Raw genomic sequence first — 12501 nt, 5'->3', positions numbered from 1 at the left:
CTGGATGCGGCTGCTGCGCCCAAGCTCGCAACTGAGGGTCCCTGCCCGCCTGAGCCTCCAAGGCTGAGGGGGCCCGGCCTGCCCGGGGGCAGCCGGCCTCGGAAACCCAAACCCCGCTCCGGGCTCCCATCCCGCCGCCGCGGACGGCTGCCCCGGCACGGGCTGGGCTTCTCCGCCGCTGCCCGAGGGGCTGCGGGCCCGCCGCCGACATGGCGGGCACCGGCCGGAGACCCTCGGGCCGCGCCGTCGCCTAGGCGATGGGCCGCGCGCCACGAGGCGGGGCCGGGGGGGGGCCCAGGGCGTGGCCTGATTGGTTCCCTTCCCCCCGTCGGGATGGGAGGGGGGGAAGAAAAGAGGGAGCTGCGGCTATAAATAAACCGCGCTTCCTGATTGGCCGGGGGGAAAAATGGTTGCACCACGTGACTCTCCATCAAAAAATTCCAAGATGGCGGATCCCGTCACGGGCTGAGTCCGTTGGTGGCGCGCGCGCCGCGGTGTCCGCGCCGGGGCCATCGCCGCACCGCTTCCCCGCCTCGCCCGCCGCCGCCCAGGTCAGTACGCGGCGCCCCGCCGCCTCCTCCCGCCGGGCCGCCCCCGCCGCTGCGCCCCGCTGGGCGCGGCGCGGCCCCTTTAAGGCCGCGCGCTTTTCTGCCCCCCGGCTTTTAATTGCGGCGGGGCCTCTCCCGGCCGCCGGGTTCTTAAAGGGATCGGCGGCGCGCGGCTGTTTTTCCGCTGTGCTCCGACCGTGAGGCGCGGAGGGTTCCGGAGGGGGAGGTGATGGGCAGCTCCCGGCGCCAATCGGATTCGCCCGTCCGTCAGTGGCGGGTGGATTTGAGCCACTCTGCGGCTCCTGCCGCGCGCTGATTGGGCAGCGCGCCTGGCGGGGCGGGGCCTCCGCGCGCCATCACTCGGCATGGGCGTAGCGGCGCGGTGGGCGGGTCGGGGGGGCGTGACGGGCAGCGCTCCCGCCCATTCAGCGCGCCGGGCCTCCCCGCCGCTCGCGTTTTTGTGAATGAGGCGGGTGGGGCCCGTACTGCCGCAAGCCCCGCCCCCTCCCTCGCTGGCCCCGCCCCACCCCTCCCCTCCCGGGCGGCCGCGGCTCCTCCCCCCCGGCGAGCAGCGCCGCCGCCGCCTGGGTGCTGCGCGGGGCTCGGCGGGGAGCGATGCGGGCAGCGGTGAGTGCTGCGGGCGGCGGCCGGGCCGAGGGCGTGGGCCCGGGAGCGGCGGGGCGCGGGCGCTGGCCGGTGCGGCGGGGCGGGCGCGGCGGCCCTGCGGCGGGGGCGACGCCCGCGGCGGGGCCCTGCGGCGCCGAACGGGCCGCGGCCCGGGGTCGGTTTTTCCCCCTCCCCCCCCCCCCCCGCCCCGTCCGCTCCCCGCCCCGGGAATAACGTGGGACTTGGGGAAAGTTTCTGTTGGGGCCGGCTCCGCCCGCGGCCCCGCCGGGCTCCCCGCCGGAACGCGGCTCACGCCGGGCCCGGGGCTGCCTGTCGGGGCAGCGGCTCCCGGGCTGGGCCAAGGAGGTCGCCCCGGCCCCCGGGGCACCAAGCCCCTCAAGAAAATAATTAAAAACGGCTTTTTTTTGTAACTAGGAGGAGAAAACAAGGGGTATTCTCCTCAGCATCACCGCGCTTTTTGGAAGTCCTGAGGTAATGTTGGGCTGCAAGGGAAAATGACAGGTCCAAGCTGAGGTAGGGCTCCGTCCTCAGCCACTGGCTGCAGCTTCTCCCCCCCAAAATATGCATTTTGGGGAGCTGGTGGTGAATAAAGTGCGTGTGCCGCTCCGAAATGTAAAGTGTCGGTTTGTGCAACCATAAATTAACAAAAAAAAAAAAAAAGCTTATAACGCGTTCGGAGGAGCGCGAAGGGAGGTGTTGCTGAGCAGTTGTGTGTGGGTTTTGCTGCAGGAATTTATCAGGAAAGATGCTGTGCAATCCCTCGGCTCCTTAAATGTTATCTTTTGAGTGTTTGTGGCATGGCGAACACAGCATGACATCTTAAGCAAGCAAATGTATTTACATAACAATTATTTGACATTATAGCTCAGTGCCGCGTATCATTTAAAGGGAAGTAAACCTGCCCTTTATTCAAAACACTTGCGTAATTATTTTGTGCACGCATTTCATGGTAGTGGAAGGTGTTTTTTTTTTTTGGTTGTTGTTTGCTTGTCAATAGCCTGCTTCAGAAGATTTGCATAAATTAGGCTTGTCACCACAAATGCTTCTTTTCTGGCCATAAGAGCGGATTTCATGTTACAGGCTTGCCTGATATTCCAGGCTGGATTACAGGTCTAAAAATGTTGCTAGGAAGTGGGATCTGTGTCGGAAAGGTGTGGGTGGATTCGGGATGTGAAAATCGCTTGTAAATCTGGGATGGGGCGTGCAGCTCAGGGTGGTGGAGCGGTGTATAGGTGCTCTCCGGTGTTCTCCGTTTCTTCTCAACAGGGATATCCAGGCACCTTTATTTCATGCTTCTTTCCAGCAGCTGTATTCTGTTGTCTTCATAATGCTAATTTGAGACTGAAGAGATGGAGCAAGTATTATGTTGGCCATCCGTGCTACAGTGAATTTCACTGTTGAGTGAATAATCTCCTTGCCAATGCATTTTGATTTACTGGTATTATGTACTGTCAATAAATGGGACTTGTGCTGTATTCGCTGCCATCAAAGTGCTTTCGGTTGTTGCCAAAAACTACCTGGAGTTAATTATCTGAATTGGACTTTTTTAACGTCAACATTTTTAAAAGCTAAGGAGCTCTGAAGTTTATATAATAATCTGGTTCTTGGCAAGGTTTCTTTTTTTTTTTTGTAACGCGGTCTGTCGCGGCACTGAGTTTTAATCGTTTCTGATGTTTCCACCACTGCTGTATGGAGTTTTCAGCCTAAAAGCTGCCGTTGTCGCTCCGCAGCCTCTCTGAAAGAGTTAAGAGGGCATTGAATTAAGAAAGCTCAGCTGCTTGTATACAAATATACAGCAATTACAAGGCAACAAAGTTATTGCAGAATCCTACTGTAACCATGGCAACATGTTCACTCAATTACATTTGGAAATGTAAAATGCCACCCAGTTAGAAAGAGTAAGTTTTAGCGACTGCAGATTTTCTGTATAAAGCGAAATGTGTAAGAAACAGCTTTCCAGGATTATATACTTTTCTTCGTATTTGGATGGCATGTTTTAGCATGTGCATCTCACCGATTTCCGTTGCTGACATTAAGCTGTGTCCTTGATTGTCTGAACTTAGGGGAAAAAAAATCCAAAAATTTTTAAATCTTTAAAATTTAAGTTTGCCATCCTATAATTTCTTTGGTTTTGCTTCAGGACTTGGCTTTAGAAAGTGGACCGATTAGAAAACGCATGAAATGCATTTTGAAAATTACCTCAGAATACCAGAGGAATTTGTAATTTACTTAATGGGATGGAGGCATGAAAGAAAAAGCATACGTATGGCACGAAAGCTTTTATTCCTTTGGGAGGAAATGTTTGTTGAGCAGTCTGTGTTTGTGTAGTGCGATCTCCAACAGACTATCCTAAAGCAGAAGAAAACTGGCAGGTGTGAGCTAGGCAGGTGTGAACTTGTGGTCAGCACTAAGACAAAGCAGTGAAGAAGTTCTCAAGAAGTCCAGGGAATGTCCATCAGCCCCAGGTTAGGAGATAGCAGGTTCAGGACACCACGGTCCTGATGTGCGATGCAGATGAACTCCTTAGTGCAAGTTAGTTTGCCTTTTGATGGTGACTTACTAGCCAAAAGAACAAAACAGAAAAAGTAGTTTCTTGCGTATGTTAATCTTTGTATTGGTCAAGATGCAGTTTTCTGGTTTGCTGTGCTCATGTTTCACAGGCAGCGTCCCATTAATGCAGAAAAGGGGAAAAACAACAATGCACTTAAAATGAGGGTTTTTTTAGCTAGGAGTGGTGTGTTTACAGACACCTGCAGATTGATGAACTTCTGAAGAAGTTACCTAGTAACAGGAGCTAATAAGAGATATTTAGGTGGATGCAGCTTGCAGTAGGTTGACTTGGAAGAAATGCATTTTGCCCAGATCTTCAAGGGCTTGAACTCCAGGCTGCCTCCTGAACCCTCGAAGTATCTGGATTGGAAAAGGTTTGCAGGTCCCTTGGACCTGTGTTAGATTACGGTTTTGGAAGGAAGCTCTGTCCAACCTTTCCAAGGTCAGGTCTTTCTGCTTTCACCATGAGCAGAGATAGCTTGCCTACCAAGTGGCTTGCACATCCCTCAAAAGCAGCAGCTTGAGCAAGTGTGACTTTCTGCTCCCATGGGGAGTGCTCATTTTTCTCTTTGCATTCTACCGTGGGCAGAGGTGGAAGCACAGGAGCTGGCTGTTTATAGACTGCTGAAAAGGTGGAGTTGATCTCAGTCTTCAACCCTAAATCACATGTTGAACTGCAAGGGCGAGGAGTCGGACTTGTTAAAAGAAGAGGTTAAAACTGAGCAGGAGTCCATGATTTTAGCTTAGATTGTCCTCTTAATCGATCTTGGAAATGGCTTTGTGCATTCTGGGGAATATGGGTTTTAAAGCCATCTTAAGGCGTATCTGTGATTCAGAAACTTGGAGCAATGCCTGAAACTTGCCCTCTACGATCATTTATAGGTTTCAGATCTGAGGAAGCTACAGACTTTCTATACATGAACGTGCCCAAACACATTTAAAACAAAGCATTGGGACAAAAACTTGCCACCAACTACATAGTATGCGATAGTGTCAAATATTCTAGGCCAAATTTCTTTCATCTTCCAGAGCTGAGAATAAGCAAGAGCTTTAACAATGGATTGCTCACAAATGTGCTTATCAAATAACTTGTGCTAAAAGGAGTTAGTATGTTGAGTGTCTCTTAAAACTTGTTGCGCAGACTTACCATAAAGAGGGCAAACTGACAACTTGTTGTGGGACGTTTATGTTCTTGATCAACTGAATATTGGGCATGCTCCACTGAAAGACTACTGTCTTCGTTTTTGGCACTTTGGATTGCTTGACGCATTCCTCTAATGTTTTTATGCCATGCTGTACCTTTTTAAGGTCACAGTGACTAGTTGTCCTCGTATTTTCTCAAGGGTAGCATGCGGCTGTCTGGGTTAAGTGGCGTAAGTGTGTGCTAATGCGATGCTCTCTTCAGAGTTTGAAAACCTGAATGCTCACTGCCCAACTGTGCCAACTTAATCTTGGGGTTAAAACATTTCTTTGGTGTCCTCTTCCAGTTAAAGAAGTGATTGTGTTACACTCCTTGGCATTGTGTGTATTTGTATTTAGCAGAAGAAAATGCTCCTTGGCATTGTGCGTGTGTGTGTGTGTATATATATGTATAATACAAAACCCCAAACCCTTGGGACCGTATTTTTACTTGTCTTGCATCTATGGTTGAGTACACACGGTAGTATTACCAGAAGAGTTTATTTGCTGAATAGTATCTGTTGCTAGCCTGTTCCAAATGGCAAAGTGTGTCATAAGCCACAAAGAAATATTAATTGAACATGTTATTTGGACACTGGTAGCGACATGCATTAAATATTTGCCAAGTATTCTTAACTCTTCTTGCTGGCTTCTTTGGTGGTATCATCTTCTACTTCATTGCTCTTCCAGTTTACCTTTAGCTTGTTTCCAGTTATCCCATTGCTTTTCTGGAATCTTTTTCAATCCTGCTACCTAGTCTACAAGGCCGACCATTGGGTTTAGATTTTATCAGACTCCTACTGGAATCCTTTGAGCTTGTGCTTTTGTAAAAGCGTGTGTTACTGGACAGTGAAGCTGACAGGATGTGTCTTGCCACTGAATTCAAAATTGCTTTTCAGTTTTGAGTCCACTTCCCTAATAGATAGCTTCTGTTTTCCATTTGCCTTTGCTTCCAGGTTCCCCAGGTCCAAGCATGCCAATGCTCCAAAGCAGTGAAAGGAACCTGGTTCTCCTCAGCTTGCTTGCTGATCTCGGAGGTCCCGGGCGGGGGGAACCCATGAAAATGTGTGGTTTTGCCTCAAATTGTTCAAGCTGAGAAACAGCAGAAATGCTAAGGCTGTCCGCTTTAATAATTAGAAATGTGGCAATATTTCCTAGTAAACCTAGTTACCTAGTAAAAGGGGTAAATAGTCTTCTAAAAAATTAAAATAAAAGCTGTGTGTGGTGGGGGAGGAAATGTGTCTTAGCATTCTGATTTGATTTAGATTGTCTCTTACATATATCGTCTTTATATTTGAGACCCTCCTTGGATGAGGGAACTCCTCAGACCACTCTAGTACTTAATGCCACTTGCATTTTGATTGTGTTACGCAGAAAACTGAAGTGGGCCAGGTTTACTTTATCCTGCAGTGGACCATGTTGATAAGGCGATATATAACAGAGGATTCATGAAGTGATGCTTGTCACTGCCAGGACTGCTTGAATAGTAAGCAGATTTTGGGCAATGCTTCTTCCCCAGAAAGACTTGGGCAGTTTAAACTGAGAGGAGGAGAAGAGACAAATATGCACTGTATTTCTGGCTATCTTAAAGGAGCTGTCTCACAAAATTTAAAAGAAGTTGGGGGGAGGGGAAATGGGTAAAATAAGGGGGGTAGAGAAGCAGGAAAGCACACAGAGGTTGCATACTGATGTTGAAAAAGGGAACAATTAGGAAAAGACTGTAAAATCTCTTGGAAAGCTTCTGTGGTTTTCCCTTTGCAAGGAATTACAGCTTGGCCCTCCTCTGTAAAAATTCGGTCTTTTTTTCATGGCATTCATTACTAGACACATCTTGATCAACTTCATTTTTTTTCCTTCATGTTTTCCTATTGGATATTACCTCAGAAAAGTTTGATTAAAATCTGCTTCAAGCTGCCATCTACTAGCGCAGAGGAATGTGTGTTGACTTGCGGTCATGGGCACACTTAGCCGTCTGCCCTCATCAAATGATTGAACCTTTGTTCCTCATACAAGAAGTATTTAAAACCCAAGAAGTTGCAATTTGAAAATTGGATCTTAGGCTAATAAGAAACCTCTTTCTAGTTTGGTCCAGATTAGGTTTTATTAGTTGTTGGTTTTGCTTTTTTTTAACCCTAAGAGTCCTCCAAGACAGCCATTTAGTTTGGTTGAGGGCCAGGAAGGAGCCAGAGAGGTGTTGGAAGGAGCTGGAAGCTGAATGTGGCTTATCTAAGGTCTGAGGAAGGAAGAGTTCCTTTCTTTGGGGCATCATTACAGTAGTTTGGACAAATCCATAGGATATAACAAAGGGTTGCTGTGGCAGCGTGTTGCCCATGCGGTGATGATGTCTAGGAAAACATTTGGCAAGTTTTTCAGCTCTCCGTGTTGCAGATGTGACTTGCATTTCAGCAAATTGAAGACCCTGCCTTGGTTACAATCTGGCTGTCACATCTGGGTTTGTTGCTGTGTTCACTCTCTTGTTTTCTTTCAAGTTTCATCTCCCATAGACCTTTCCTGGATTTGTGCATCTGTACATTTTATAACAAGCCAGTAAGCTGTTGGATTAAAAATTGTATTGTAAGGGTTTTGTTTTTTGCAATCGTAGGATAAAATAATGTATGGGAGTTTAACATCTCAGGTTGGGCGCTAGCAGCATAGCAAGATACTGTTTTAAATGATCTCTTTAAGCGTGTCACTCTTTCATTCTGGTGAACACTGACATCCAATTGAACTTAACTCCATTTATCTTTTATGACTAGTGAAGAATTTTGATATTTCACATGTAGGAAATAATTCACTTTATTAATTTTTCTGAAGAACTGATGCTTTAATGAGGTGTCTGTCAGTAAGACTTAATTACTGTTAAATTCCGTGAACATTAGTATACTGTATCTCGTTCTATGTAAAATCAAATTTCATTTGTCAAATGCACGCGATAGCATTAGTTTGCTGATATAATTTGCGTTAACTTAAAATTGAGAAATAGCAGTTATTCGTAACTGGCCTGTCACTAGTACTGGTGTGTAAGATTTTGCAGGGTGTTGTACTTTCCTGAGCTGGTGCTGCTGTGTCCTCTGCGATTGCGCGTGAGGACACTGGTAGGAAGGTGCAGCATCACAGCTGCGTCCGCACTAACGTCTTTGAGCATTTCATGTTGAATAAGCAGTTACTCAAATTTGCTCTTCAGGATTAAAAGTAGATGAGCACATTACTCTGTTTCCCTTTCCCCCAGTGTTTTCCAAGTTTGTCTTCCTGTTTGAGTTTTCGTTTTACTTCAGTAAAAACCTGTAGCTTTCACAAAGTTATCTCTGGTCAGTTAACATACTTTTACCGTGTTGCATTTTCCTCATACGCTAATAGGAAAAGCTTATATTATGTTTGCTCCGTAGGAAAATGTTCAAGTTAGTTCTGGTGCTTTGTTGACAAAACTTTCTGTCTTGTGTGCATCGCTCCAAGAAAAGGATCCAAAATGTAAGCCTGAAACAATGAATTAATTCTGTTGTATGCTGTTCCCAACAAGTATTCAGAAAGGGAGTGTTGTTCAAAGTATTAGGAAAGTTACAGTTTTCCCTATGGGAGCTATAGTTATCTAGTTTTTGTTAGTGTTTGTTCCAGATTCTGTTAAAATCCTGAATCGGGTAGTTCTTGTGGTGAGCAAAAAACTGGCCTGATGCCTTGTTGTGGGTTCATATAAAATGTAGAGCTGTAAGATTTGCTGTTCTGCTCAGGTAATGTGCACGAAAGTGAAGTGTTAAATCAGGTGAAGAAAAGTTGCGTAATTAACCCTTTTAAAATGGTGAGGATTCTGAAAAATGGAATAGTTTGTGCGTTTTAACCCCGAGAGCTTGGTAGCTCAGGGAAGGGTACGAGTGTGGTGGCGAGAAGGGGAAAGTCTCAACCCTGGAAACACAGTGCTCGTGGGGCAGATATTTGTGAATATTGGCGAATTTGGAAGAGGTGGGATGAGATGGAAGATGGGCTCTTGGCCTGGACTTTGCATGCGATGGCTCAAATTGCAAACAAGTAAGAATGTAAGGTTTTCTAATTCCCAAGGACCAGTGGAAAGAGAAGACCTGTGGTGCAGACAGTCAGGCAAGAGGGGTCCTAGAAGGAGAATTTGTAGGTAAAACTGAGCTTTCCTGCAGGCTGGATTATATTTTACAGCACTGCATAGATGGAACTCATTTCTTCAAACGAAAACAGAGTTGCTCCTCCAGCCAGCATAGACTTTAAAAAAAAAAAAAAAAAAAGTTGCTGTACCTAGTGCTTTGGCTGGGTCTGGACGGGACTTCTCCAAGTCATGGTATCAACAAAGTAGCAGGACTCTGAAACAGAGGTTGGACTCTTGCAGCACAGCAGGATGTACACCCTGCTGAAAAGCCTGGCTTGTTTCTTTGGAGAGTTTGGGGAAAAAGGGAGCACAGGCATCTTTCTGGAATATCTCAGAAGATAGTGGGTCATGTTTCTTGTGGGAGGTCTTCTTGGAGGATATGAATGATGGCACCTTTTATAAAACTGGAGAGAGCAAGAAAGCAGTAAGGTGCAGTTTCCTGCTGCCTTGTGCCGCCTTCCCAAGGAGACAGTGCAGTTTCTGAGTGTGGTTTGTGCTGCTGTAGCGTCTTCAGGGGCAATGAAAGGAATGGCTCCCTATGATGATAGCAGGATCTTTGTTGGTGCTAAGCACAGCCCTTTTTTGCAGAGCAGAAGGCCTGGTCTGTTGCTGTTGTTTTCTGCTGTTAGTCAACAAACCAACCCCTGGATTTCTGTAAACCTCACCTCTGCTGTAGGTGGTGGTTACTGTCACAAATTAACTGAAGTTCTCCGAGTTTAGTTCTTTTGCTGCTGCTCTTACTCAGCAGCAGTGTGATGAAGCAAGGCCCTGATGTGTTTGGTAGTGTGTATGCTCAAAACTTTGTGTCTTGTCTTCATTCTGTGATGAAGAGGAAGGGAAAGCAAGATGAAGAGGCCACACACAGTCAGGTATGTTTGAATCTAGTGTTAGATACTCTGCTGAGTGACCGATCCTTCCAGTGGACTGGAACAGAAATTGGCTACCGTGATCTGCATTTGCATTTCAGGTTTTCCTCACCTACTTGATGTAAATGAGCCTCCTAAAATAAATTATTTTCCATATGGATTCTGTTCTGTGCACTTCTCCTACCCGAGACTGATTTTCTGTTTGAATCTAATGGCAATGCTTTGGTTGGGAGAAAATTTTATTTACTTACTTATTTCCCCCAACTCCTACCTGCTGTCAGAACTTGGTAGAGGCTGAAGGATACATTTGAATGAACACTGCCTCTCACAGGATTTTTAGCTTGGAAGCATGATCAAAGGAGGAGGGAGAGAACTAGAAGTGAACAGCAGGGAATTTATTCTGTTTGCATGCGGTAGGTATGGAATACTTTGTTGGGGGCTGTACTTATCTATCTTTCTATTGGGCTTTTCTTCATCCCTGTACAGAAGTCAGTGCTATGCACCGCACTGAAGACAGGCTGCTGCCTCATCTGCTACCTGTGCCTTGAACGGAGCATTAGGTGATGGGCTTAATCATAATTGTGAATGAAGTCTTAGCATTGAAAAAAAAACTTCTTGCTTGAAGCTCTGCAAAAACTACAAAGCGGTGCAAGGGAACTTGTGACAGAGAATGGTAATCTGAGTTTTTACGTTATAAATCTTCGCATAATGCAGAAGAGCTAGATTATTCTGGATCGATAGACAAAGAGGCTTATGTTGATGTACGTATTGATGTGATTTCAGGGCAGACTGTAGCTCTGTTATTGGCTACGGTATACCTTGAAGAAGATGGCCTTGTAAGTTGGAATCTTGTTCATGAGCACATACTGTGAATCGTTGAAAATAGAAAAGACTTCTACTATGCAATTTTATGAGCAATCCATGCTGGTTTTGGGTGGATTTACACACGTTACATGGTCTTGTTTGCCTCTGTGGCTGTATGTGGGTATCTTTTGCTGGTGCTTCCTGTACTAGGTTATGCTTTGTAAACAGAAATAGGTGGTGGTGGTACCTGATGAATCTGATTCTTGTGTCTTGTCCGTAGCACTGCAAGTGTAAAGATAGCTGGTGTACTGTTTAGGGGGTATCAAATCCTTCTCAGTGCGGAAAGCTTGCACACACATGAGAAAACAAAGCACGATCCATTCTTTTGATGATGAGGTGAATGGTGTGAATCCCTTTTGGGTAATACTGGGCTGATTTTTGTGAACTGGCTGGTAACCTGGGTGCGGTGGTGTGGGGCAGTTGGGAGAGCACTGCAGTGAGTACCCAGGGGTTGACAGTGGTCCTGGATGGCAGACATATAGCTAGGACCAATTTTCTATGATCATCAGACTGGAGTGTCCTTACGTCAATTATTGACAGTACTAGAAATCTCAGCTGAATTCAGTTTGGCACTGAAAGTGTGCCGCTTCTGGTCTTTGCTATAAAAATGCTGGTCTAAAAATAAACTGACGTACAGGGATGCTGAAAGCAGGGGAGCAAATTAAGAACTTAGGCACAGAACATAAGGCAGAGCGCTTGACTGATTGCGAGATGGTATCACAGAGCAATGCTGACTATGGTGTGAGTGAGGTCAAGGCAGGAGAGTTTTGCACAAGGTAATAATTCCATTGTAAGAGGAGAAGGAAATAAGAAAACTGAGACTCTTAGATAGACATCAAACTGTTCCGTAAGCCTACCGGTAGCCAGACTGCTGCACTTCAAAGGGTATGTGCCATAAAAGCCCAAATAGCAGTTGGGTGAGGAATATTACACTCCAGGTATGAAATCCTGTAGTGTAACAGCTAAACCAGGCTGTCGTTGTGCAGGTCCTGTTAGAAATTGGAGTTAGGACTGCATAGACAGGATAAAAAATAAATTGCAGTCATGTTTAATTAGGTATTTACCTCATGTAAAATGGCAGAAAAGCCAAGCAACTTGAGACGCAGCTGTCTAATGCTAGAAATGAGACCATCTTCTTTGCATGGGGCTTATCACCCCTCCTCGTGAGAAGGATATCCAGTTATTGTATACTTTCAATTCCTAGATCTTCCCAAGTGCCATTATGAATGACATTCCCCACATTCTTTCCTTTGCTGGAAGGAGCTGATCAAGCCAGGAGGTTGGGAGGCACACTGGAAGCTGAGAGATAGCCTAACGAACTAGAGCTTGAGCTTTCTCTTCCGTCTTCCAAGGGTATTCCCAGTGTGGTACCTCCCCAATCTGAGGAGTTTGATATGGACATCTGATCCTCCTTGCTGCCTTTTTGCCTCAGTAAGAAAAAATCTTCAGTGTCTACATTCACTAGAGCAACTTTTAAGAGGAGCAAGTTAGGCTATATTTAACTAAAAGAAAAAAAAAAAGCAGCATATTCTTGGCAATAATTTAGACTTTTGCTGTAAACTGTCTACATTCCCTGGGGGGTGAGGTCTCCTTTTGTGAAAATCTGTTCCGGATTCAGTATGTTTGACAATTTCTCTGTGTGACTACCTTCAGTTTTTCATTTTGGTGGTGTAAATGAGCAGACTAATGTGTGTGCTTCTAAGTACTCAGATTGTTTTTTAAAAAGAAAAAAAAATCAAAATAACCTCTTAAGTATGCT

The 12501-nt window shown here is 46.1% G+C and overlaps 1 protein-coding gene across 7 annotated transcripts in view; it reads left to right on the top strand.

Annotated features, from left to right (window-relative positions):
- The first annotated feature begins 410 nt into the window (after window positions 1-410).
- The window catches only part of HDAC4 (histone deacetylase 4), a 257588-nt gene continuing 245497 nt past the window's right edge, over window positions 411-12501 (top strand). For 5 of the 7 annotated variants that reach the window (XM_075153822.1, XM_075153820.1, XM_075153824.1 and 2 more), the window contains exon 1: window positions 412-551. The gene's annotated coding sequence lies outside the window, so the exon portion shown is untranslated. Of the gene's footprint in view, window positions 552-1099; window positions 1176-12501 lie in introns of those variants that run through there. The other 2 variants (XM_075153823.1, XM_075153818.1) reach the window with 2 other exon arrangements.

Source organism: Calonectris borealis, chromosome 6 (genome assembly GCF_964195595.1).
Source record: "Calonectris borealis chromosome 6, bCalBor7.hap1.2, whole genome shotgun sequence".
Classification (NCBI taxonomy): Eukaryota; Metazoa; Chordata; class Aves; order Procellariiformes; family Procellariidae; genus Calonectris; species Calonectris borealis.
Note: the sequence above shows the minus strand (reverse complement) of the source record. Positions and strands in the feature narration are given on the sequence as shown.